At 42.7% G+C, this 26,047-nt stretch overlaps 1 pseudogene; it reads right to left on the minus strand.

Moving 5' to 3' along the window:
- Nucleotides 1-24,881, minus strand: part of LOC134729852 (lymphocyte-specific protein 1-like) — a 100,539-nt pseudogene extending 75,658 nt beyond the window's left edge.
- Between the last annotated feature and the right edge of the window lie 1,166 nt (nt 24,882-26,047).

Raw genomic sequence — 26,047 nt, forward strand, 5'->3', positions numbered from 1 at the left:
CATTGGTTTGCCTGGAACCATCTTCTGCTTTTCCTGTACCTCTGGGCTGAGCTGAGGGTTGACAGAGAAGAAAGCCATCCAGCTCTGGGGTCCTGACAAGTTGGTTGACCCTGCATCAATGAGCAGAACTCTCAAAATCATGTCACTCAAGCAAGACTCATCCATTTTGCTGAGTCTATCCTGACCTTGCCTCCTGGGTCTTTATGCCTGCCAGACAAACTTCCTCTTGTCTCTCTTCTCTGAGGCTAGTCCTGCTTCTAAAAAAACCACTCTGTCTCTGGTGCTTTTCTAGTTTCTCCCATAAGAATGATTTCTAGTATAAACTCCAAGACTCTGTTACCTTCTTTAGGCAACTGGGCTCACCAATCAGAAAGACATAATTTTTGCCCAAGGTCCTACTGTAGGGGAGACTATCTGGAATTTTAGGATCCCTACTCAGACAACCATGCCTTATAAAAGCTATTCCTGAAGCTAGGACATGGGGAGCCTCAGAAATTGTATCCTTCCTATTTATATAAATGAGGGCAAAAGGCATCACTCTTTCAACTGTGGAGATCACTTCCCTCCCTCAGAGTATGCCCCTCCACTTCATTTTTTGGGACATAACATCTTTATGGGACACAGGTAAGTTCCCAATACTAACAGGAGAATGCTTAGGACTCTAACAGGTTTTCAAGAATGCGTCAGTAAGGGACACAGATTCCAATTTTTGCTAGTCCTCTTTGTGGTCTAGGAGGATAGGCAAAGGCGCAGGTTTTCAAGAATGTGTCAGTAAAGGCCACTAAATCTGACCTTCCTCAGTCCCCCCTGTTGTCTAGGAGGAAAACTAGTGTTTCTGCCACTGCATTGGTGGGCGCAACTATTCCAATCAGCAGGGCCTGGGGACTGTTGTGGGTTTGTGGGTAAGAGGTGTTTCTGCTGCTGTATCAGTGAATGCAACTATTCCAATCAGCAGGGTCCAGGGACAATTGTGGGTTCTTGGGCAGGGGGAGAAACAAACAAACCAAAACCATGGGTGTTTTTGTCTTTCAGATGGGAAACACTCAGACATCCACAGGCTCACCCTTAAATGCATCCTAAGCCATTGGGACCAATTTGACCCACAAACCCTGAAAAAGTGGCAGCTCATTTTTTTCTGCACTATGGCCTAGACCCAATATTCTCTCTCTGATGGGAAAAAATGGCCACCTGAGGGAAGTATAAAGTACAATACTATCCTGCAGCTTGACTTTTCTGAAAGAGGGAAGGCAAATGGAGTGAAATACCTTATGTCCAAGCTTTCTTTTCATTGAAGGAGAATACAAAACTATGCAAAGCTTGCAATTTACATTGCAATTCACATTCCATTGTGAAAGGTCCACAGGAGGACCTTACAGTTTGCATCCATATCCTAGCATCCCTATAGCTCCCCTTCCTATTAATAATAAGCCTCCTCTAATCTCCCCTACCTAGAAGAAAATAAGCAAAGAAATCTCAAAAGGACCACAAAAACCCCTGGGCTATCTGTTATATCCCCTTCAAGCCATGGGGGAGAGGAATTTGGCCCAACCCAGGTACATGGCCCCCTCTACCTCTCTGATTTAAAGCAGATCAAGGCAGATCTGGGGAAGTTTTCAGATGATCCTGATAGGCACATAGGTACATAGGTTTCTTACAGGGTGTAGGGCAAACCTTCAATCTCACTTGGAGAGATGTCATGTTATTGTTAGATAAAACCCTGGTATTTAATGAAAAGAATGCAGCTTTAGCTGCAGCCAAGAGTTTGCAGACACTTGGTATCTTAGTCAAGTAAATGATAGAATGACAGCCAAAGAAAGGAACAAATTCCCTACCAGTCATCAAGTCATCACCAGTATGCATCCCCACTGGAAACTTGACTAAGATCAGGGGGACTGGAGTTGCAAACATCTGTTCACCTGTGTTCTAGAAGGACAAAAAGAATTAGGAAAAAGCCCATGAATTATTCAATGAAGTCCACCATAACTCAGGGAAAGAAAAAAATCCTTCTGTCTTCGTCAAGTGGCTATGGGAGGCCTTAAGAAAATATACTCCCCTGTCACCTGAATCACTCGAGGGTCAATTGACTTTAAAAGATAAGTTTATTACCCAATCAGCCACAGATATTGGCAGAAAGCTCAAAAAGCAAACCCTGGGCCCTGAACAAAATCTAGAGGCATTATTAAACCTGAAAACCTCGGTGTTTTATAATAGGGACCAAGAGGAACAGGCCCAAAAGGGAAAGCAAGATCAGAGAAAGGTCACAGCCTTAGTCATGGACCTCAGACAAAGAAACCTTGGTGGTTCAGAAGGGAGAGAAAATGGAGCAGGCCAGTCACCCAGTAGGGCTTGTTATCAGTGTGGTTTACAAGAGACTTTAAAAAAAAGATTGTCCAATGAGAAACAAGCCACCCCCTCATCCATGTCCACTATGCCAAGGCAATCAGTGGAAGGTGCACTGCCCCAGACTACAAAGGTTCTCTGGGTCAGAAGCCCCCAACCAGATGACTCAACAACAGGACTGAGGGTGCCCAGAGCAACAGCCAGCTCATGTCATCACCCTCACTGAGCCCCAGGTACGTTTAACCATTGAGGGCCAGGAAATTGACTTTCTCCTGGACACTGGTGTGGCCTTCTCTGCGTTAATCTCCTGTCCAGGACGACTGTCCTCAAGGTCCGTTACCATCTGAGGGTTCCTGGGACAGCCTTTAACCAGTTATTTCTCCTACCCCCTCATTTGTAATTGGGAGATTTTGTTCTTTTCACATGGCTTTCTTGTTAGGCCTGAAAGACCCACACCCTTATTAGGGAGGGATATATTAGCCAAAGCTGGAGCTATTATCTACATGAATGTGGGGAAAATTACCTATGTCTTGTCCCCTACTTGAGGAGGAAATCAGCCCTGAAATCTGGGCATTGGAAGGACAATTTGGAAGGGTAAAAAATGCCCACCAAGGCCAAATCAGGCTAAAAGATCCCACCACTTTTCATTACCAAAGGCAATGTCACTTAAGGCCTGAAGCTCATAAAGGATTACGGGATATTTTTAAACATTTAAAAGCTCAAGGCTTAGTAAGGAAGTGCAGCAGTCGCTGCAACACCCCAATTCTAGTAGTGCAAAAATCAAACAGTTGGTGGAGACTAGTGCAAGATCTTAGACTCATCAATGAGGCAGTAATTCCTCTATATCGTTGTACCCAACCGCTATACCCTGCTCTCTCAAATACCAGAGGAAGAAGAATGGTTCACTGTTCTGGACCTCAAGGATGTCTTCTTCTGTATTCCCCTGCATTCTGACTCCCAGTTTCTCTTTGCCTTTAAGGATCCCACAGACCACACACACCAAGTTACATGGACGGTTGTGCCCCAAGGGTTTAGGTATTGTCCTCATCTGTTTGGTCAGGCACTGGCCCAAGATCTCGGCCACTTCTCAATTCCAGGCATGCTGGTCCTTCAGTATTGGATGATTTACTTTTGGTTCCCAGTTTAGAAGCCTCATGCCAGCAGGCTACTCAGGATCTCTTGAACTTTCTAGCTAATCGAGGGTACATGGTGTCTAGGTTGAAGGCCCAGTTTTGACTACAGCAGGTCAAATATCTAGGCCTAATCTTAGCCAGATGGACCAGGGCCCTCAGCAAGGAATGAATACAGACTATGCTGGATTATCCTCACCCTAAGACATTAAAATGTTTGTGAGGGTTCCTTGGAATCACCGGCTTTTGCTAACTGTGGATTTCTGGATACTGCAAGTTAGCCAGGCCCCTCTATACTCTAATCAAAGAGACACAGAGGGCAAATACTTATCCAGTAGAATGGGAACAAAGGGCAGAAACAACCTTCAAAACCTTAAAGCAGTACAAGCTCCAGCTTTAAGCCTTCCCACAGCACAAAACTTCTCTTTATAGATCACAGAGAGAGCAGGGATAGCTCTTGCAGTCCTTACTCAGACTCATGGGACAACCCCACATCCTGTGGCATACCTAAGTAAGGAAATTGATGTGGTAGCAAGAGGCTGGCCTCAGTGTTTAAGAGTACTTGCAGCAGTGGCTGTCTTAGTGTCAGAGGCTATCAAAATAATACAAGGAAAGTGTCTTACTGTCTGGACTACTCATGATGTAAATGGCATACCAGGTGCCAAAGGAAGTTTATGGCTATCAGACAAAGGCCTACTTAGATACCAGGTGATACTCCTTGAGGGGCCATTGCTTCAAATATGTACGTGTGTGGCCATCAACCCTGCTATTTTTCTCCCAGAGGATGGGGAACCAATGGAGTATGACTGCCAAAAAATTTTAGTCCATACTTATGCCGCCAGAGATGATCTCTTAGAAGTCCTCTTAGCTAATCTTGACCTTAACCTATATACCAATGGAAGTTCATTTGTGGAGAATGGGATGTGAAGGGCAGGTTATGCCATAGATAGTGCTGTAACAGTACTTGAAAGTAAGCCTCTTCCCCCAGGGACCAGTGCCCCTTTAGCAGAACTAGTTGCACTTGCCCAAGCCTTGGAACTGGGAAAGGGAAAAGAATAAATGTGTATACAGATAGCAAGTATGCTTATCTAATCCTACATGCCCATGCTGCAATATGGAAATAAAGGGAGTTCCTAACCTCTGGGGGAACCCCCATTAAATACCACAATGAAATTATGGAGTTACTGCATGCAGTGCAAAAACCCAACAAGGTGGAATTCTTACACTGCCAAAGCCATCAGAAAGGTGAAGGAGAAAATGTAGAAGGAAACCTGTCACACAGATGCTGAGGCCAAAATTGCTGCCAGGTGGAACCTCCCATTAGAAATATCTACAGAAGGACCCTTGGTATGGAACAATCCCTTCCAAGAGATTAATCTCCAGTATTCCCCAACTGAAACAGAATGGGGACTTTCAAAGGGGCAGAGTTTTCTCCCCTTGGGTTGGTTCATGACAGAAGAAGGAAAGGTACTTATATCCAAAGCCAGCCAATGGAAAATACTTAAAACCCTCCACCAAACTCTTCATATGGATATTGAAAACACTCATCAAATGGCCAAATCCCTATTTACTGTGCTAAGTCTTCTCTGGACCATCTGACAGGTAGTCAAATCCTACCCCATCAGTGTAATTACACCCTACAACTTCTAGCCCCAAGTGATCATAGTAACTTCCAAGTCACTCAAGTAGCTCCATTCAGATGGCTTGTCTGCTTCTCAGGGCCCCCAGATATCATCACCTCCTCCCTGTTTGACAAACAGCCCAGGTTTTGTAATGGCAAACATACTCCCTGCATGAGCATTCACCCCTCACTCCTCTGCAGCAGCACCCCCACCGCTAGTGAATGCCTTCTCATCCCCTCTTTCAATCACTCTCTTGAATGTTTCCTAGTAGACACAAAACAGTTTTTCCTCCAATGGGAAAATAGAACACAGGGAGCCACTCAGTTTGCTCCCAAAAGCCCTTTCCAGTGACTCACCAGAGCTAACTTGGCCAGTACTCTAGGAGTATGGGAAAATTAAAACAACAAACTCACACACTTTTTAACATACACAACAAGTTTTGTCTACCCAGCCAAGGTATATTCTTCTTATGTGGAAAGTCTACCTATATCTGCCTTCCCACTAACTGCACAGGCACCTGCACCTTAGTGTGTGTGCGTGTGTGTGTGTGTATATATATATATGTATATACATATATATACATATATACATATACATACACACATATATATACACACATATGTGTATATATACATATATAAATATTATATATGTATACATAAATATTATATATATATATATATATACTTTAAGTTCTAGAGTACATGTGCACAACGTGCAGATTTGTTACATATGTATACATGTGCCACTTTGGTGTTCTGCATCAATTAACTCGTCATTTAGACAAGTTAATGGGTGGTGTTCCCCACCCTGTGTCAAAGTGTTATTGTTCAATTCTCACCTATGAGTGAGAACATGCAGTGTTTTGTTGTCTGTCCTTGCGATACTTTACTCAGAATGATGGTTTCCAGCTTCATCCATGTCCTGACAAAGGACATGAACTCATCATTTTTATGGCTGTATAGTATCCTATGGTGTATATGTGTCAAATTTGTTTAATCCAGTCTATCACTGATGGACATATGGGTTGGTTCCAAGTGTTTGCTACTGTCAATTGTCCCACAATAAATGTACGTGTGCATGTGTCTTTATAGCAGCATGATTTATAATCCTTTGGCTATATATCAAGTAATGGGATGGATGGGTCAAATGGTATTTCTAGTTCTAGATCCTTGAGGAATCGCCACACTGTCTTCCACAATGGTTAAACTAGTTTAGAGTCCCACCAACAGAGCAAACGTGTTCTGATTTCTCCACATCCTCTCCAGCACCTGTTTTTTGTTTGTTTGTTTGTTTTGTTTTGTTTTATGATTGTCATTCTAACTGGTGTGAGATGGTATCTCATTGTGGTTTTGATTTGCATTTCTCTGATGGTCAGTGATGATGAGCATTTTTTCATGTGTCTGTTGGGTGCATAAATGTCTTATTTTGAGAAGTGTATGTTCATATCCTTTGCCCACTTTTTGTTGAGGTTGTTTAATTTTTTTTCTTGTAAATTTGTTTAAGTTCTTTGTAGATTCTGGATATTAGTCCTTTGTGAGATGGGTAGATTGCAAAATTTTTCTCCAACTCTGTAGGTTGCTGTTAACTCTGGTGGTAGTTTCTTTTGCTTTGCAGAAGCTCTTTAGTTTAATGAGATCCCATTTCTCAATTATGGCTTTTGTTGCTGTTGCTTTTGGTGTTTTAGACATGAAGTTCTTGCCCATGCCTATGTCCTGAATGGTATTACCTAGGTTTTCTTCTAGGGTTTTTATGGTTTTAGGTCTGACATTTAAGTCTTTAATCCATCTTGAATTAATTTTTGTAGAAGGTGTAAGGAAGGGATCCAGTTTCAGCTTTCTATATATGGCTAGCCATTTTTCCCAGTTCCATTTAATAAATAGGGAATCATTTCCCCATTTCTTGTTTTTGTCAGGATTGTCAAAGATCAGATGGTTGTAGATGTGTGGTATTATTTCTGACAACTCTGTTCTGTTCCATTGGTCTATATCTCTGTTTTGGTACCAGTACCATGCTGTTTTCATTACTATAGGTTTATACTATAGTTTGATGTCAGGTAGAGTGATACCTCCAGCTTTGTTCTTTTGGCTTAGTATTGTCTTGGCAATGCAGGCTCTTTTTTGGTTCCATATGAACTTTAAAAGTAGTTTTTTTCTAATTCTGTGAAGAAAGTCATTCGTAGCTTGATGGGAGTGGCATTGAATCTATAAATTACCTTGGGCAGTATGGCCATTTTCATGACATTGATTCTTCCTATCCATGAGCATGGAATGTCCTTCCATTTGTTTGTGTCCTCTTTTATTTCATTGAGCAGTGGTTTGTAGTTCTCCTTGAAGAGTTCCTTCACATCCCTTGTAAGTTGGATTTCTAGGTATTTTTTTCTCTTTGTAGCAATCCTGAATGGGAGTTCACTCATGATTTGGCTCTCTGTTTGTCTTTTATTGGTGTATAGGAATGCTTGTGATTTTTGCACATTGATTTTGTATCCTGATAATTTGCTGAAGTTGCTTTTCAGCTTAAGGAGATTTTGGGCTGAGATGATGGGGTTTTCTAAATATACATTGGTATCATCTGCAAACAGGAACATTTTGACTTCCTCTTTTCCTAGTTGAATACCCTTTATTTCTTTTTACTGCCTGATTGCCCTGGCCAGAGCTTCCAACACTATGTTGAATAGGAGTGGTGAGAGAGGGCATCCCTGTCTTGTGGCAGGTTTCAAAGGGAACGCTTCCAGGTTTGCCAATCAGTATGATATTGGCTGTGGGTTTGTCATAAATAGCTCTTATTATTTTGAGATATGTCCCATCAATACCTAATTTATTGAGAGTTTTTTTGCATGAAGCGCTGTTGAAATTTGTCAAAGGCCTTTTCTGCATCTATTCAGATAATCATGTGGTTTTTGTCTTTGGTTCTGTTTAGATGATGGATTACTTTCATTGATTTGCCTATGATGAACCAGCCTTGCATCCTAGGGATGAAGCCCACTTGATCATAGTGCATAAGCTTTTTGATGTGCTGCTGGATTCAGTTTGCCAATATTTTATTGAGGATTTTTGCATCAATATTCATCAGGGATGTTGGTCTAAAGTTCTCTTGATTTGTTGTGTCTCTGCCAGCCTTTGGTATTGGGATGATGTTGGCCTCATAAAATGAGTTAGGGAGGATTTCCTCTTTTTCCATTGATTGGAATAATTTCAGAGGGAATGGTACCATCTCCTCTTTGTACCTCTGGTAGAATTCAGCTATGAATCCATCTAGTCCTGGATTTCTTTTGGTTGGTAGGCTCTTAATTATGGCCTTAATTTTGGAACATGTTATTGGTCTATTCAGGGATTCAGCTTCCTCCTGGTTTAGTCTTGGGAGGGTGTATGTGTCCTGAAATTTATCCATTTCTTACAGATTTTCTAGTTTATTTGCATAGAGGTGCTTATATTATTCTCTGATGGTAGTTTGCATCTCTGTGGGATCAGCAGTGATATCCCTTTTATCATTTTTGATTATGTCTATTTGATTCTTCTCTCTTTTCTTCTTTATTAGGTTTGCTAGCAGTCTATCAATTTTGTTGATCTTTTCAAAAACCCAGCTCCTGGATTCATTGATTGTCTGAAGGGTTTTTTGTGTGTCTATCTCCTTCAGTTCTGCTCTGATCTTGGTTATTTCTTGCTTTCTGCTAGCTTTTTAATGTGTTTGCTGTTGCTTCTCTAGTTCTTTTAATTGTGATTTTAGGATGTCAATTTTAGATCTTCCCTGCTTTCTCTCGTGGGCATTTACTGCTATAAATTTCCCTCTACACACTGCTTTAAATGTGTCCCAGAGATTCTGGTATGTTGTGTGTTTGTTCTCATTGGTTTCAAAGAACAACTTTATTTCTGCCTTCATTTCATTATGTACCCAGTAGTCATTCAGGAGCAGGTTGTTCAGTTTCCATGTAGTTGAGCAGTTTTCAGTGAGTTTTTTTAATACTGAGTTCTTGTTTGATTCCACTGTGGTCTGAAAGACACTTTGTTATAATTTCTGTGTTTTACATTTTCTGAGGAGTGCTTTCCTTCTGTCCATGTGGTCAATTTTGGAATAAGTGTGATGTAGTGCTGAGAAGAATGTGTATTCTGTTGATTTCAGGTGGTAAGTTCTATTAGGTCCTTTTGGTGTAGAGCTGAGTTCAATTCCTGGATAGCCGTGTTAACTTTCTCTCATGGATTTGTCTAATGTTGACAGTGGGGTGTTAAAGTCTCCCATTATTATTCTGTGGGAGTCTAAGTCTCTTTGTAGGTCTCTAAGGACTTGCTTTATGAATCTGGGTGCTCCTGTATTGGATTCATATTTTTGTGGGATAGTTCAATCTTCTTGTTGAATTGATCCCTTTCCTACTATGTAATGGCCTTCTTTGTCTTTTCTGATCTTTTTTTGGTTTAAAGTCTGTTTTATCAGAGACTAGGTTTGCAAACCCTGCTTTTTTTTTTTTTGCCTTCCATTGCCTGGTAGATCTTCCTCCAGCCCTTTACTTTGAGCCTATGTCTGTCTCTGCACGTGAGATAGGTCTTCTGAATACAGCACATTGATGGGTCTTGACTATTTACCCAATTTGCCAGTCTGTGTCTTTTAATTGGAGAATTTACCCCATTTACACTTAAGGTTAATATTCTTATGTGTGAATTTGATCCTGTCATTATGATGTTAGCTGGTTATTTTGCTCATTAGTTGGTGCAGTACTTTTGGTCTTTGATGATGGTGAAGTACAGATGGGTTTTTGGTGTGGATGTCCTTTCTGTTTGTTGGTTTTCCTTCTAACAGTCAGAACCCTCTGCTGCAAGTCTGTTGGAGTTGGCCAGTGGTCCACTCCAGAAGCTGTTTGCCTGGGCATCAGCAGCAGAGGCTGCAGAACTGCAAATATTGCAGGACGGCAAATGTTGCTGCCTGATTGTTCCCCTGGAAGCTTCATCTCAGGGGCATCAGGCTGTATGAGATGTTGGTTTGCCCCTACTGGGAGGTGCCTCCTAGTTCGTCTACTCTGGGGGTCAGGGACTCACATGAGGAGGCAGTCTGTCTGTTCTCAGATCTCAAACTATGTGCTGGGAGAACAACTAGCCTCTTCAAACCTCAGTTGGAAAAGCAGAAATCGCCCATCTTCTGTGTCACTTATGTTGGGAGCTGTAGATGAAGGTGTTCCTATTCGGCCATTTTGGAAACTCCCCTGCATCTTTGTTTTTCTAATTCCCAACATTAACATTGCCCCAGGAAATCAGTCCTTATCAGTACCCCTCAAAGCTCAAGTCCATCAGGGCAGAGCCATACAACTAATACCCCTACTTATAAGGTTAGGAATGGCTACTACTACAGGAACCAGAATAGCCAGTTTATCTACTCCATTATCCTACTACCACACACTCTCAAAAGATTTCTCAGACAGTTTGCAAGAAATATTAAAATCTCTCCTTATTAGTCAATCCCAAATAGACTTTTTAGCAGCAGTGACTCTCCAAAACCACTGAGGCCTAGACCTCTTCACTTGAGAAAGGAGGACTCTGAACCTTCTTAGGGGAATAATGTTGTTTTTACACTAACCATTCAGGGAGAGTAGGAGATGACGCCCAGTGTTTATAAGGAATGGCTTCTGAAATCAGACAAAGCCTTTCAAACTCTTATAATAACCTCTGGAGTTCAGCAACATGGCTTTTCCCCTTTCTAGATCCCATGGCAGCCATCTTGCTGTTACTTGCCTTTCAGTCCTATATTTTTAACATTCTTGTCAAATTTGTTTCCTCTAGAATCGAGGCCATCAAGCTACTCATGGTCTTACAAATGGAGCCCCAAATGAGTTCAAATAAAAACTTCTACGGAGGACACCTGGACCAACCCTCTGGCCTTTCCACTGGCCTAAACATTTCCACTCTAGAGGACACTATAACTGCAGGACCCGTTCTTCACCCCTATCAAGCAGGAAATAGCTAGAGCAGTCAGTGCCCAATTCCCAACAGCAGTTGAGGTGTCCTGTTTAGAGGGGGTATTGAGAGGTGAAGCTGGCTGGGCTTCTGGGTTAGGTGGGGACTTGGAGAAATTTTCTGTTTAGCTAAAGGATTGTAAATGCACCAATCAGAACTCTGTGTCTAGCTAAAGGTTTGTAAATGCACCAATCAGTGCCCTGCATCCAGCTAATTGGGTAGGGGACTTGGAGAACTTTTCTGTCTAGCTAAAGGATTGTAAATGCACCAAATAGCACTCTGTAAAAATGGAATAATCAGCACTCTGTAAAATGAACCAGTCAGCCCTCTGTAAAACAGACCAATCAGCACTCTGTAAAATGGACCAATCAGTTCTCTGTAAAATGGACCAATCATCAGGATGTTGGTGGGGCCAAATAAGGGAATAACAGTAGGCCTTCCAAGCTAGCAGTGGCAACCTGCTGGGGTCCCCTTCCATGCTGTGAAGATTTGTTCTTTTGCTCTTCACATTAAATCTTGCTGCTGCTCACTCTTTGGGTCCGCACTATCTGTATGAGCTGTAACACTCACCATGAAGGTCTGCAGCTTCATTCCTGAAGCCAGCGAGACCACAAACCCACCGGTAGGAAGGAACAACTCTGGATGCACCACCTTTATGAGCAGTAACACACCGCGAAGGTCTGCAGCTTCACTCCTGAAGCCAGACAGACCACAAACCCACCGGGAGGACTGAACAACTCCAGAAGAGCCACCTATATGAACTGTAACACTCACCATGAAGGTCTGTGGCTTCACTCCTGAAGCCAGTAAGGCCACAAACTCACTGGGAGGAATGAGCAACTCCGGACGCACCACCTTTAAGAGCTGTAACACTCACTGCGGAGGTCTGCGGCTTCACTCCTGAAGTCAGAAAGACCACGAACCCACCAGAAGGAAGAAACTCTATACACATCTGAACATCTGAAGGAACAAACTCCAGACAAACCATCTTTCAGAACTGTAACACTCGCCATGAGGGTTCCCTGCTTCATTATTGAAGTCAGTGAGACCAATAACCCACCAAAAGGAACCAATTTCAGACATACAAGGACAAGTGACTCTTGGGGAGTGGGAACCTGGTTGCAGGAGGACAAGAGAGTATTGTGAAGCAACACTGGTCTCTAGAGCTCCAGGCTGCTTTAGAGCCTCAGAGCAGCCAAGAAAGACCCTAAGCAGGGAGAACTGTCAGCACAGCTATGGGTTCTGGTCCCACTCAGGGCAAGGAGGTCCTGAGAAGGTCTGGGTTCCCAGACAGCCTGGACCCCACAGGGTGGGTGGGGTCGGCTACATCATGGCCACAGGTGACTGAGAGTGGCAACGACCCTGAGCAGCAGCAGTGAGGTGGGAACTGGGAGCAGCCCCTGTTGGGACTGCCGGGGTTGAAACAGGCACACACACATCCACACATCTGGAAAGTGTTTTCTCCCGTCTGACTCTCCAGCATGCACATCTGGAAATACCTGCTCCCATCTGTGGGCATGGAGATCAGCCAGCCCCAAGGGAGGAAGGAGTGGCAGCAGCAGGCTCTCAACCTCCATTATGGAAGCCGCCCGAGCTGTGTGCTCATGTGGCAGCACCCGGCCTGGCACCTGCCTGGATGGGGCCCAGGGGCCCTGGGGAGCCCCAGAATGAGGTTTCCTCATGGCCCCTCTCAGGCCACCATGCTGTCTCACCCTCTTCCTCCCTTCCCTCCTTTCTCCCCCTTTCCTGGCCAGGGGGGAATTTCAGGGGCTGCTTGGAACAGGGAGCATGGGGTGGCTGCTCAAATGCAGGTTGGGGGCCTGAAGGGAGCCCTGATTTGCCCAGCACCCACCCTCAAGGCCAGAGGGAGCCCCACTCTGCCCAGCGCCCACTCTCTATGCCCCCACTCACCTGTCCTCTTGCTCCCCTTTAGGACTCCTGTATGGGTAGTGGGGGGCTCTCTGCTGTCTGAGGCACCCTGGGCCCCCTTGCACTGCTGTTGCTGCTCTGGCCTCTGGGACCAGTCACCAAAGCCATCATCCTCATGCAATTTCAGGGGCTTCAGGCTGAGGCTGCCTATAAAGGCTCCAAGAGTAGGAAACCCTGTCTGCCACAAAGCCAGCTCTGGGCTCTGTCTCCTGTGATCAGAGAATCCCTGTGGGCAAGACTGTGTCTCCCCTATCAGTCTGGGGCTCCCTGAGAACTGTGCTTCCCCCATCAATCCAGGGCTCCTTGAGGCTCCTCAGGGCTGTCCCTCTTCCATCAGTGTAGGGCTCCCTGAGGGCAGGGCTGTGCTTCATCTGTCATCCTGTGGCTCCCTAAGAGTAGGACTGTGCCTCCTTCATCAGTCTGGGGCTCCTTAGGGCAGGGCTGGGCCTCCGCAATCTGTCCAAAACTCCCAAGGACAGGGTTGGGCCTCCCCTATCAGTCTGGGGCTCCCTCCCATGCACTAATCTGTGTTCTGTGTATGAACTTACCTGTTCTTGGTGTTTCCTTTTAATGAGCTCACATGCTACATGAGTTTTTCTGCCTCCTTTCTTTCTGCCGGATGTGCTGAAGGATCATTTACATCCTTACACAAGATGTTAACCTATTATTTCAGTTGGGTTGTCTCCACCACGGTACTTCTAGGCACAAATATTAGTTTGAGTACACTTATTCAATTCTGGGTATAAATGAGTGAAGATTTCTTGATCATATGATAATTATGTTTGTTTTCTTGAGGACCCACCACATGTCTGCATAGTAGCTGCATCATTTTCCATTCCAACAAGCACTGTATCCAGGTTCCAATTTGCCTCCATCCTCTCAAAGACTTGATATTTCTAGCTTTTTACAATTTATTGGCATTCCTGTATGTGAGACATATGGTGTCTCATTTTGTATTTGAAGTTCATTTTCTGAATCCCTAATTATGAGAATCTGTTCCACCTGCTTTTGGGATATTTGCATAATATATTTGGAGAAATATCTGTTTAGAGGTCTAGCCCTTTAACTTTTTTAAATTGTAAACAGGTTATGATTTGGATACTAGAAGCTGATCATTTAAAATTTGTTGCTTTAACTTATGCAGGCAGACATCATGCAAGTTCCTGAGATACCAGGGATTATGCTCCACCACATAAAGACTATGCATACCAGGATTATGATTGTTCTCACTGGGATAAACATTCCTGTAGAGAATATGGAAACTATGGTACTATAACATTTTCTGATTTTCTCCAATGGATCTCTTAAATTGTTCATTCTTATACTAAAAAAGTGTGTGTGTGTGTTTGTTTTGTTTTGTTTTGTTTTTTGAGATGGATTCTCACTCACTCTGTCACCCGGCTGGAGTGCAGTGGTGTGATCTTGGCTCATTGCAACCTCTGCCTCTTGAGTTCAAGCAATTCTCTGCGTCAGCCTCATGAATAGATGGGGTTACAGGTGCCTGCCACCACACCCAGTTATTTTTTGTTGTTGTTGTATTTTTAGTAAAGACAGGGTTTCATCATCTTGTCCAGGTTGGTATTGCACTCCTGACCTTGTGATCCACCCACCAAGGCCTCCCAGAGTGCTGGGATTACAGGCATGAGCCACTATGCCTGGCCTTTTTTTTTTTTAATATAGTGATCATGATGACTGTGGTAGAGATCATTCTGAATGTCCAAGTGGAAGTTCTTAAAGAGATACATATCAAAGATTCCAGGTGTTATTTGTAAATTATATAATTATATTTAATAGAACAGATCATTGTTTTAATGAAATGTTAAGGAAAATTACAAAGGAAAAAATACCATGTGAAAATATTGAGAATTGTTAACAGTATAAAGCACAGGGATTTATACAAAGGTTAGAACTTCAACTTATTTTCAGAAAATGTGACTCAACCATTATTTTAGAGTAAACTTTCTTAAGTTTCAAAATACTATTCTGACACTTCTTTTAAATAAAACATTTTGACCTTGGCAGTCAGTTAATATCCAAAACAGAGGCAGAAGAAAGCAGATATTTCCAAATAGTACTTTAACTGATTCATGGTTTAGTGATACCAGTAAAAATGTTCAAAAGTAGTTCAACGTAAGTTCTATTATTTTATCAACCCTGCAGGGACCTCTCCTGGTGCAGCACATGCACCAGGTGCTCTGGTGACTTCTGGCAGAAGCAGTCACCATGATTATAACAATACACAAGATAGATATGACAGAAGCTGGCAGGGTTACTCAAGAAGCTGTGGTGATTTCTATTCCAGTGGTCATGAGCATGGTGGCAGAAAACAATGAATGTATCCACCTTCAGTGGATAGGGTGCACTGTGATCCTCTCAAGTTACAGGACTTCTAGAAAAGGTGCTGGGGGAAGCCAGTCTGAAAAAGGAGACTAAAGCAGATATTTAAAATAATAGTTCTTGCATATGAAGTCTTGTTTTCATATTGAAAATTAAGATGTTGTTTCTGCATAGTTTCCTGAGTAGCACCATAAGAAACAGATAGTTTTGTGTGGAGAGATAGATACTACCTTCCTCCATGAAGTTTTTGAGGTATTAGGATGAAAAGGATTGTTTTTAAAGTAATTACATATATTTATAATTACTCTCTCTCTCAGCTCACTGCAACCTCCGCCTCGCGGGCTCAAGTGATTCTCCACCTCAGGCTCTGGTAGCTGGGATTACAGGTGAGTGTCACCACCCCCTGCTAATTTTTGTATTTTTAGTAGAGACAGGGTTTCACATGTGTTAACCAGGATAGTCTCGATCTCCTGACCTCATGATCCATCCACCTCAGCCTCCCAAAGTGCTGGGATTACAGTTGTGAGCCACTGTTCATGGCCAGTAATTTCATAATTTTTAATGCTATTTGAATACTGTAGGCTTAGGTGTGATGTTTGTATTAAAAGTTTCCAAATGAAATTATACTTGTAATGCAAAATGCCTGATGTTATTGCTACACATGCTCAAAAGCAAATGCAAAAGGAAAGTAAATTGTTTTGTTTGTGAATAATTTCCTTTGTTGGTTTGCACATAAATAGAGGCATATGTGAAGTCTCCCTTGGAAACTGCACAAGTTTCCTAATTAGGCTGTGTTTCTTTTTAAAAACTTACCAGCTTCAGCCTGACAAATTGGCTCACACCTGTAATCCCTGTGCTTTGTGGGGCAGAGGCGGATGGATCACAAAGTCAAGTTTCAGAAGTCTTCAGAAAGACCACAAAACTGTCTGCCTCACCCTAAAATGTTTATCCTTCAGAGGAATAGCAAAGGTCAAAGGAAATAATTAGATATGGTTGATACTAGAGTTTAAAACATCCAGAACAATCTTCTTGAAGGATTCTGTGACTGGAGTGGGACAATGGTATTGAAAACATATTTTGCAACAAAATCAAAACTGAATCAGCTAAGTTTCCTAAGTATATAGCTTAATGAAATTAAATGTTCCTAGTTTAAATAGTGGAAAATGAGTGTTTAGATTTGGAAAATACTCACATTAATATTGTCTTCAAATATTTGACAATAGTTGTTGTAACCAACAGTTTAGCAACATATTCTTACTAATAGGAACAATCTGGGAGGATTGAAAATTTATCAGGTTTTTGTTTGTTTGTTTGTTTGTTTGTTTGAGATAGAGTCTAGCTTTATCACCTAAGCTGCGGTGCTAGTTTATCACGTAAGTTGCAGTGACTCGACCTTGGCTCACTGCAACCTCCACCTTATGGGCTCAAGCTATTCCCCTTTCTCAGCATTCCAAGTAACTGGAAATACAGGAGTGTGGCACCACAGCTGGGTAAAATTTTGTATTTTTAGTGCAGACAGCATTTTACCATATTGGCCAGGCTTGTCTTAAAATCTTGATCCCCCCCTTCTGCCTTATAAAGTGCTAGGATTATGAGCATAAGCCACCATGCTCAGCCTATCAGATATCATTGAATATATGAATAGGAATATTTTAAACCGATGTTTTTTGGACAGTTGTGTATAAAACAACAAAACAAAGATTCAGATAGGGGATGGCTTAAAGGTTTAAGAAATTATGTAACAATAAAAGTATAAGGAATAGGACCCAAATAAGAAAACCAAATAAATTTCCTGAACCTACAACTTACAGAATAGAATATATTGACTTCCAGAAGTTTCTCAGTTGATAATTCTTACAATTAACAGAATAATCTGCAAAGAGGAAGCATTTTCATGGAAAATGTTGACAAGATTATCAGTGTTTAAAGGGAATATCTGAAAATAATTTTAAAGTAGAAGTTACCAACTTTGACTTTCAAGTGAGTTACTTACATTATGAAGTTATGTTTTCCTTCACCTATAATGTAGGACTGTGAGGATTAAATGCAAAGATAAAACTCCCTAGTCTTGTCTATCTTCCAAGTGGCAGCATAAGAATTAGTGTCTGTCGAGTTGTGATGCTTCAGGTCTTCAATCCCTGCATTTTGGGAGGCTAAGGCAGGCATATTGATTTAGCTCAGGAGTTTGAGTCAAGCCTGGGCAACGTGGAGAAATCTTGTCGCTATAAAATAGACAACAAATTGCTGGAGGTGGTAGTGCATCAGTGCAGTCCAGCTCCTTGGAGGACTGTGGCAGAAGGATTGCTTGTGGCCATGAGGACCAGGCTGCAGTGAGCATCTTTGCTCCACTGCACACTGCATTTTCACCTGGGTGACAAAGTGAGACTCTGCAAAAAAAAAAAAAAAAAAAAAAAAAAAAAGACGAACTGTGATACTCTGACCCTATGAGTTTTGAACCTAAATTATCTTTATGAGGCATTCTATCATAATAATTTAAAGTAATGGGAAACAGAAGCATAACATGCAAAAAACAATTCATCAACCTTGGAATACAGGCTTCAGCAAGTTATAGTAAACGGTGAAAAGCTCTTCTATAATGAACCTTTCTATAAAGACGTATTCCTTAATTTTCTATGAAAATCATGCTTTTTAATGAATAATAGAATACATTTTATCATCTTTGGCCACCAGGATTGCTCTGAGAAAATAGCTAGATTTGGAGGTTTATAACCATTTATTGTAATCCAGAGCCTGAGAAGCCAAAGATGAAGGAATCAATAAGGATAGTGTTCTGGCGAGGGTCCACTTTGTGGATTTTAAACAGACATCTTGCTGAGTCTACACATGTTAGAAGGGGTTGGGGACTCTTGGGTTTCTTACAGGAGGTTACTAATAACATTTATGAGGGTGCTGTCTTCCTGACCTCATTAGTTCTAATCAAAGATCGTATTCATTATCCAGAGGGCAGCCAATTGACATTTCTCTATGTTGAACTTAAAGTATATTTTAGAAGATGCAGTGAGGATGGCAGTAACGATTGGATGAATTTCCTGGTTTGCAGTTTTTAGTGACTCCAGTGTTGCAATCGGGTGTTAAAAACATTAAGATGACTTTTTAAAATGTTGATACTGAGTCATCCAGCTTCAGATTACAAGGTTTGGGGACAATTAGGTAGTTGTAGTCTTCAGTAATGCTAAATCAAGATAGGAGGACACAATGTTGAAATTTTAGTTTGGAGAGCTGTAGCTTTATTTTGAATAAAACAAGAATCGAAAGTGTAGGCTAATAAAAATTTGTAAGACATCTCATGTGGGTGTTCTCTAGTTTTCCACTGAAACAGAATTCTCTCTGCAGTTACTTCTCTTGACTCCTGTTCACAAAATAAGTCTGGTCTTACTAGTTTTGTCATTATTTACCTAAATGAAGTAACAGTGCTCATTGACCAAAGAGACCTTTATTTATTTATTTCCTCGTTTATTCATTATTTACTTTTTTAAATTAGACACATCATCTGGCTCACTGCAGCCTAAACCTCCTGGGCTCAAGTGGCCCTCTCACCTCAGCCTCCAGAGTAACTGAGACTGTAGGTGCACAGCATCATGCCTAGCTAATTTTGTATTTTGTTTGTTTGTTTTTGGATACTGGGTTGCACCATGCTGCATAGGCTAGTCGTGATCTCCAGGGCTCAAGTTTTCCTCCCACCTTGGCCTGTGAGAGTGCTGGGATTACAGGTGCGAGCCACCAGGCCTGGCCACAGAGGCCTTTACAGTTTCCTTTGTGAGAACTTTCTGTTAGTCTCAGATTACATTTTGTAAAGCCTTGGAACTAGATGCCAAGCCAGGAACTTGCCACCAGACTTTTCTATGAGAACCTGTAGATTATGCTGAAATCCTCTCCTCTCAAAGTTGCCAAATACCAGAACTTGCCCAGAAGTGATCTTTTTCATCACTTAGTCTAAGAAATCTATAAACAATTACAAGGCTATTTTTCCCAATGGGCCTTTATAAGTTCCCACAGTCAACTTTAGATTTTAATGCTGCCTGGTTATATCTGATTCTATGGAAATCATTCTTAAATGTATTTGATATTTTAGACAAGGATTGGTAATAAAACCAGTTTCCAATAACATTCTGTTAAAAGAAAAAGAACACTTTTTTACTGAACAGCAGAAATGCCTCTGCTGTCACAAAAATGTTTATAAAATACTAAATGTCCAGTGAATGTAATGCAGCCCAATTAGTGAATTAGTAAATCCAAGAAGAATGTAAATGTATTCTCTTTTTTCACATTTTTTTTTCTTTTTTTTCTTTCTCCTTTTCACTGAGAGAGTCTCCCTGTTTCACTCAGTCTGGAGTGCAGTGGCGAGATCTCAGCTCACTGCCACCTGTCCCTCCTGGGATCAAGCAATGTCCTTCCTCAGCCTCCTGTGTAGCTGGGATTACAGGTGTGCACCACCATTCCTGGCTAACTTTTGTATTTCTAGTAGAGTTTCGGTTTTGCCATATTGGCCAGGCTGGTCTGGTCTTAAACTCCTGAATTCAGATGATCCACCTGCCTTGGCCTCTCAAAGTGCAGAGACTATAGGTGTGAGCCACCATACCTGGCCCACAAAAGTATTCATGCACTTACACCATAACAACTGGTAATAATTTTAAATAATTAATTAATTTAATTATTTAATTCATTTTTAAGTTCAAAGCATTAAATAATTTTAAGCTAATCTCATTTACTAAGTATTTGCATAAGTCATGTGAACTTGGTTATCTATTTCCAGGATTTTTAGGAGTATGTAATTCACAATACTGCTCACTTGTCTCTAAATCAATTAGAGTAGCACCCTTTTAAGTGATATTCAAAATTAACATGGTAATAACACATAGTGGTAGAAACATAACACACACATAATGTATATGTAAAAGATATAGATATTGGCAAACAGATTTTATAACTCTCCTAAAATTTAGTCATGAATAAAGCAATAGAGTAATGTAAATCTCACTGGTTTATATCTATTTTATGTTTTTATCTAAATTTTGCTTCCAAAAAAATAAGACAAGGTTATCTATTCAACAGGAGGTCTAATACCTTTTGACTGTATTGGTAAAGAAGAATTTTCTGAGATTATTTAGCCCTAATGTTTAATCTAGGGGATCAGAGGACTACATTTTACCCATAGGATACATTCAGAGACAGTCTGGATGTCTTCAAAACTTGGGTAGTTAAAATGCTCAGTCTCTTCCAATTAGCCATTTTTCCTTTCCACTTCCATCAGATAATTTTTTTGGAATATGGACAAGATCCTTGAATCCCTCAAGAGCCTCTGATTTTGAGACCCTAATTTTCTCATGCCTATAGTGGGTTGAGAGCTGAAGTAGAAAAAAAAAGACTTGTTTAGCGGTAAATAGAAGGATGGAAGATGAGAGGTTTGAAGTGGGATATGTCAAAGAATTGAATGGAGCTAAATGGAAGATAGTAAAAGGAAAAACAAGGAACACAAGTAATAGGAGGGAAGATGTGAAGATGCACCAGTGTAGGGAGATGTTAACTTTCTCAAAGATCATTGAAGTTCCAGATTACCCTTACAACAGCATGGAAACAACAAGGATGCCTCTTTAGCAAAGCCTAGATCCACCAGGGTTCAAGAAGATGGGTTTCGGTTGATTAAGAGAGTCGCATGACAGAAGCAATAATCCAAACAAAGAGCAAAGAGGTGTCAAACAGCTTCAAGTTAGATAAATATAGAGTTACAGGTATATAAAGATAGAGATAGGTACAGAAATATAGATAGAGACAGAGACAAAGACAGACAGAGAGATAGAGATAGAGATAGGCATAGATAGACATAGATATAGACGTAGACCTTGACATAGGCGTAGTGACAGAGACAGAGAAAGTTCCAGAAACACCAGGCAAATGGGAAACATCCCATTAAGGAAAATTGGTCTCAAACATAGGGAGTCATTAAATAATGCACACTGAGGAAATATGCTAGAAAGAATGGAACCAAACACATGGTGTTGCCCCGCTACTCGGATTGCTGGATCATATGATGCGTGGTTCTGCTGGTAGATTTCTTAGGGCTGTCTGTACTTAAACTGACAAAAAGCTCTGTTTAAGGCCTGCACTAATTTACATTCTCACCAAAAGGGTGCACATATATCCTTTACTCTGCATCCTCACCAGAAATGTGTTTCTTTTGCCTTTTGGATAATAGCCATTCTGACTGAAGTGAGATGACATTTCATAGTGGATTTGATTTGCTTTTGCCTTATGGATTAGGGATCATGAGCATTTTGTAGTACGTGTGCTGGGCAACTGTATGTCTTACTAAAATAACTGAATATTCAACTCATTAGCCCATTCATTTTCATGCTATTTAGTCGTTTGAGTACTGTATGTATTGTAAATATTCACTTATTGTAAGATGTATGGTGATCCAATAATTTTTCACATCCTGTAGGATGTCTCCTCCCTCTGTTTAGTTTCTCGTGTTCTTCTGAAGCACCTTAATTTAATATAACCTCATTCTCTATTTTTGATGTTCTTTACTGTGCTTTTGCAGTCCCTTTGAGATAATCATTACTGACACCATTGTCATGGAGATTCTTCCTTCTGATTTTTTCTTGTGTTTTTTATCATCATGTGACTGATATTGGAGATTGATGAGAAATTGTCTACTCTTTTATTTTTATTTTTATTTTTTATTTTTGAGACAGAATTTTGCTCTTGTTGCCCTAGCTGGAGTTCAGTGGTACAATCTTGTCATACTGCAACCTCTGCCTCCCGGGTTGAAGAAATTCTCCTGACTCAGCCTCCCGAGTAGCTGGGATTACAGGCTCCCACCAACACTCCTGGCTACCTTAGGGTATTTTTAGTAGAGACAGGGTTTTGCCATGTTGGGCAGCCTGGGGTCAAACTCGTGATCTCAGTTGATCCACCTGCCTCGGCCTACCAAAGTGATGGAATTACAGGCATAAGCCACCAAGCCTGGCCAAAATAATCTAATTTTAAAATCCTTTACATAGACATTCAGGTTCTTCTTCACCTAGCGTATAGAAAAGACTTAACATTGCATTGTGCATTCTTGCTTCTTTGGGTAAAGGTCGTGAGAAGCAAAAGCAGTGACTTTGTTCTGTGACCATATTGTTTTTCTTTAGCTTGTCTGTCTTCCTTTCTTTTGTGCTGTGCTATTTTAGGTAAAACTTTGCAGTATATTATAAAGTTAGGTAGTGTGCTGCCTCTAGCCCTGTGCTGTTTACTGGATTGCTCTGGCTCTTCAGGATCTTCTATTTCATAGCAAATTTAGGATATTCAGAGTGTTTTTGTATGAGGAATAGGTCATTGATATTTACACTGGGATGGCTTAGAATCTGTAGGTCACTTAGGTAGTATTGACGTGAATGTTATTTAATCCTTATGGCTTGCTGCACATGCTCAGGGACAAATGACACTGGGTGTTTGCATCAATACTTAGGTGGGCTGTAATGCTCAGCCAGATTTCCTCCCTGGACACACACAAATTGTCCTCTGCCATTTGGACATGTCTTCAATTTCCTCCCCTCTGTGTGCTTAGTATGGTTATCCAGATTCCCTGTGCAGTGGCCTATCTTCTCTGGGTTGCCATGGTAGGGTTAGTGAGAATTGCAGAGAACAAAACATGTTTTTAAAAGACTGAGGTCATTGTAAATGTATAGGACAGGTCTGGGAGACCCATTCTGAAAACACATAGACATAGACGGACCTGGCATGGACATATGCATAGAGGGTGAGAGGGCCTTATTTGAGTCCAAACTGAGCCTCAGGTTGTAGCAGGCCTAAGGGAGGGGAAGGCAGCTGATAAGGGATGATGAAGCAGCTATCCATTAAGACTTGCTTCTCAAAACAGTGCACTTAGCCACTCAGGCCAATTAGGAGGCTTAAGGTACTACAATCCTGGAATGTGCATGTTACAGTTCCCTGATGGGCCTCTCTTCCTCAGTCCATGAATGGCCTGGCTTTGCTCACTGCAGTCTCTTCTCTGAAATTCAGGTTCTCCAGGTGTCCCAGCTCCAGCACCCACAGGCCTCTCAGCACCCACCCTGGCCTCCTCTCTGTTCCCTCTCTGAGGCCCTAACTCCCTCAGGTAGTACTACAGGGGATTGAGCTACTGGCCCTGGCTGATGATCTGGGGGACTGGGGAAAGTGTTCCAGGACAGGTCAGGTCTTGGCTCAAAGCGAATTCCCCAGAGGCCAAGGCATAACCCCTAAACTCCTTTCACATGAGGACCCACAGCAGCTCCATCTTAGCAATGCTGCCAGACTGTGGACAGTCATGGTCAGCCAACCAGCTGAAGAACCTCAATTAGGTGGTGTCCTGCCTGTAGCTGGGGGCTTGAACTTCATGATCCCAGAACCACTAGCATGCAGTGGAATGAGAAACCCTTTATCCTAGAGGGAGAGGAGTCCTGAAGGCTTATGCCAGACATACCCTTCCACATACCACCTCCTCTACCACGCCAGGAGGCACTCCTTTAGGAGGACGTCAACGTAATGCTCCTTAGTGATCACTTCCTTGAAGAAGTAAGTGTGGTGACAAGAGGAAAACTTCATCCTGTCACTGGTACCTGGGATGGCTGAGTTCCTCCACCTGCCTGGCTAAAAAGGGGAAAGAGAGACTCAAAGGTACCATTTCATCTAGATGGGCAGAGGTGGCCAGCTAGCTGGGGTGAAGCATGATTTCCTTCTTCTCAGTTCTTCTGCTGAGACACCTTGTGGTACCAGAGGGACATCAACTGGCTCAGAAACCCCACCCCTTCCTCAAACACAATGTCTACAACCTGACGTGAAATTCCATCATGCAGCTAAGCAGGACTTCTTCATGTTTTGTGACCCGGGCTGACTTCTGGGTGTGCACATTGGGTTTCTGGGGTAAGACTGCTGGAAACGGGCATGGGGAGTGGGGATGGTTTCATGGCTGGAATGGACATGCAGAATCTCCTTCCTCCAGGGACTTTCCAAGAGAAAAGTCCCCTTCAACATTCTGCTGTGTGTAAAGGGTACTTGGCACTGTCATTCTCCCTACTTCCTCATGATCTTGCCTACCTGTCCCTACCATGTGCTCTCACAGAACCCACAAACAACCTGCCCTCCTTTCTACGGGAGCCTGACCTTGGTTTCTCCTCTGTCCTCCATCCCCTTCTGGCTGACCCCAAGGACCTCTGGCCTGGCCCCACTCCATCTTGCTTTGGGAAGCCTAACACCCAGCCCGAGCTGTGAGCCATACCGAACGAGCAGCTGCAAGGTTGAGGATCTTGTCCAGAAACCGGGGATGCCCTGGGGCCTGGGGTGTTCACATAGCCAACCTCCAAGAGATGGATATCTAGAGTCCATTGCCAGTTGAGGCCAAGGCCAGGCTGTGGCTTCTGGTCCTTCTGCCACTTCTCATCGGCCTCCTCCCCAGCCACCAGCTTGACCATCTCCATTACGTTGTCCACCACCAGCACTGCATCATCACCCAAGGCTGCCTCTTTGCTCTGCTCCCCTGCTGCCTTCTCCTTCCTGAAGGCTGAACAGGGGCGCCCTCCTCCAGAGCTCCCACATACCATGGCCTACTCCTCCCACCCCACAACACCATGACCCCTGGCCTCTGTGTGCCACTCCCCTGGAAGCCCTCAGGAGTCCCCTGCTGTCAATCCTTTGTCACACCTACGTTGACCCAGGTTTCCTGGGAAGCCCCACCAGGCCTGCCGTCTGCTGCTTTTGCTGTCGGACCCTGGCCCACAGCCCAGTCAGCTGCATACAGAAGTCTAGGAGCCATAGGCGAAAGCCCTGCCAGCAAGCATCAGGGGTGCCTCTGTGCTTCCAGGAGCCACAGGGTCAGCAAGGCAGTGCACAACAGTGTCCACACATACTCTCCATGAGCATCCGTGGCTGCTGGCCTCTGGTGTTCCCAGGACACTGGGTGAGAGGTCCTTCAGAATGCTCCTGGGAGTTCAGCATGATACTAGGCTCAGGGAAGAAGAATGGTACTGGAAGCCTGTATTTTCCTAAGCCTGTAAGAGTTCCTGCAGTGCTGTTGGCCTCGAGAGCAGAAGAATTCCACTGTACAACGCAAATTTCCTCCTACTCTCCTGCCCAGGCCCACTGCGCCCAAGACGCCCAAGCAACCAGCACTGGTCCCTCTCTCTCTCCTCTAGATCAGCAATTCTCAGTATCATCTGCCAGGCCTGCCTAAGGAAGAGAGATGTTTCATGTGTTCACTGTGGGACAATGGCTTGCAACAGTCAGGGTGCCAGTTAGAGTGTAGGACTTCCAAATACCCAATTCCAAAGTGCACACTGCCAGTGCCACCTGGTACAAGCTCTGATGGCTTCTCACAGGATACTTTTCCCAGGAGGGTGGAACATCAGGCCACCAGGATGCAGGGAGCTCCAGAAGATGCCCACTGCCCCTGCACTGATCAGCCATGGAGAGAGGCTGGGTTTTCCAGCACTTTCGGTGTCCTTTAGGTACAGTATGGATCTTATGCTGCAGTCGGCCAACTGTGGTCCTGAAGCCAGATGTATGCACCATGAGGGCCCTGCAACACAGAGGCTGTTTTTCATACACTGAAGCACCTTTATTTTCTGTTTCTCTGCTCAGGTTTGTCTCTCAGCAAAAATACAAAGACAGCAAGTTTTTTGGATATTGTTTATAAAACAGGATGTGTTTTGAACGTATCGGTGTTGAACTATGGGAGGAGACTTTAGGGAAAGAAATCTCTAGTGTTATT

Source organism: Pan paniscus, chromosome Y (genome assembly GCF_029289425.2).
Source record: "Pan paniscus chromosome Y, NHGRI_mPanPan1-v2.0_pri, whole genome shotgun sequence".
Lineage (NCBI taxonomy): Eukaryota > Metazoa > Chordata > Mammalia > Primates > Hominidae > Pan > Pan paniscus.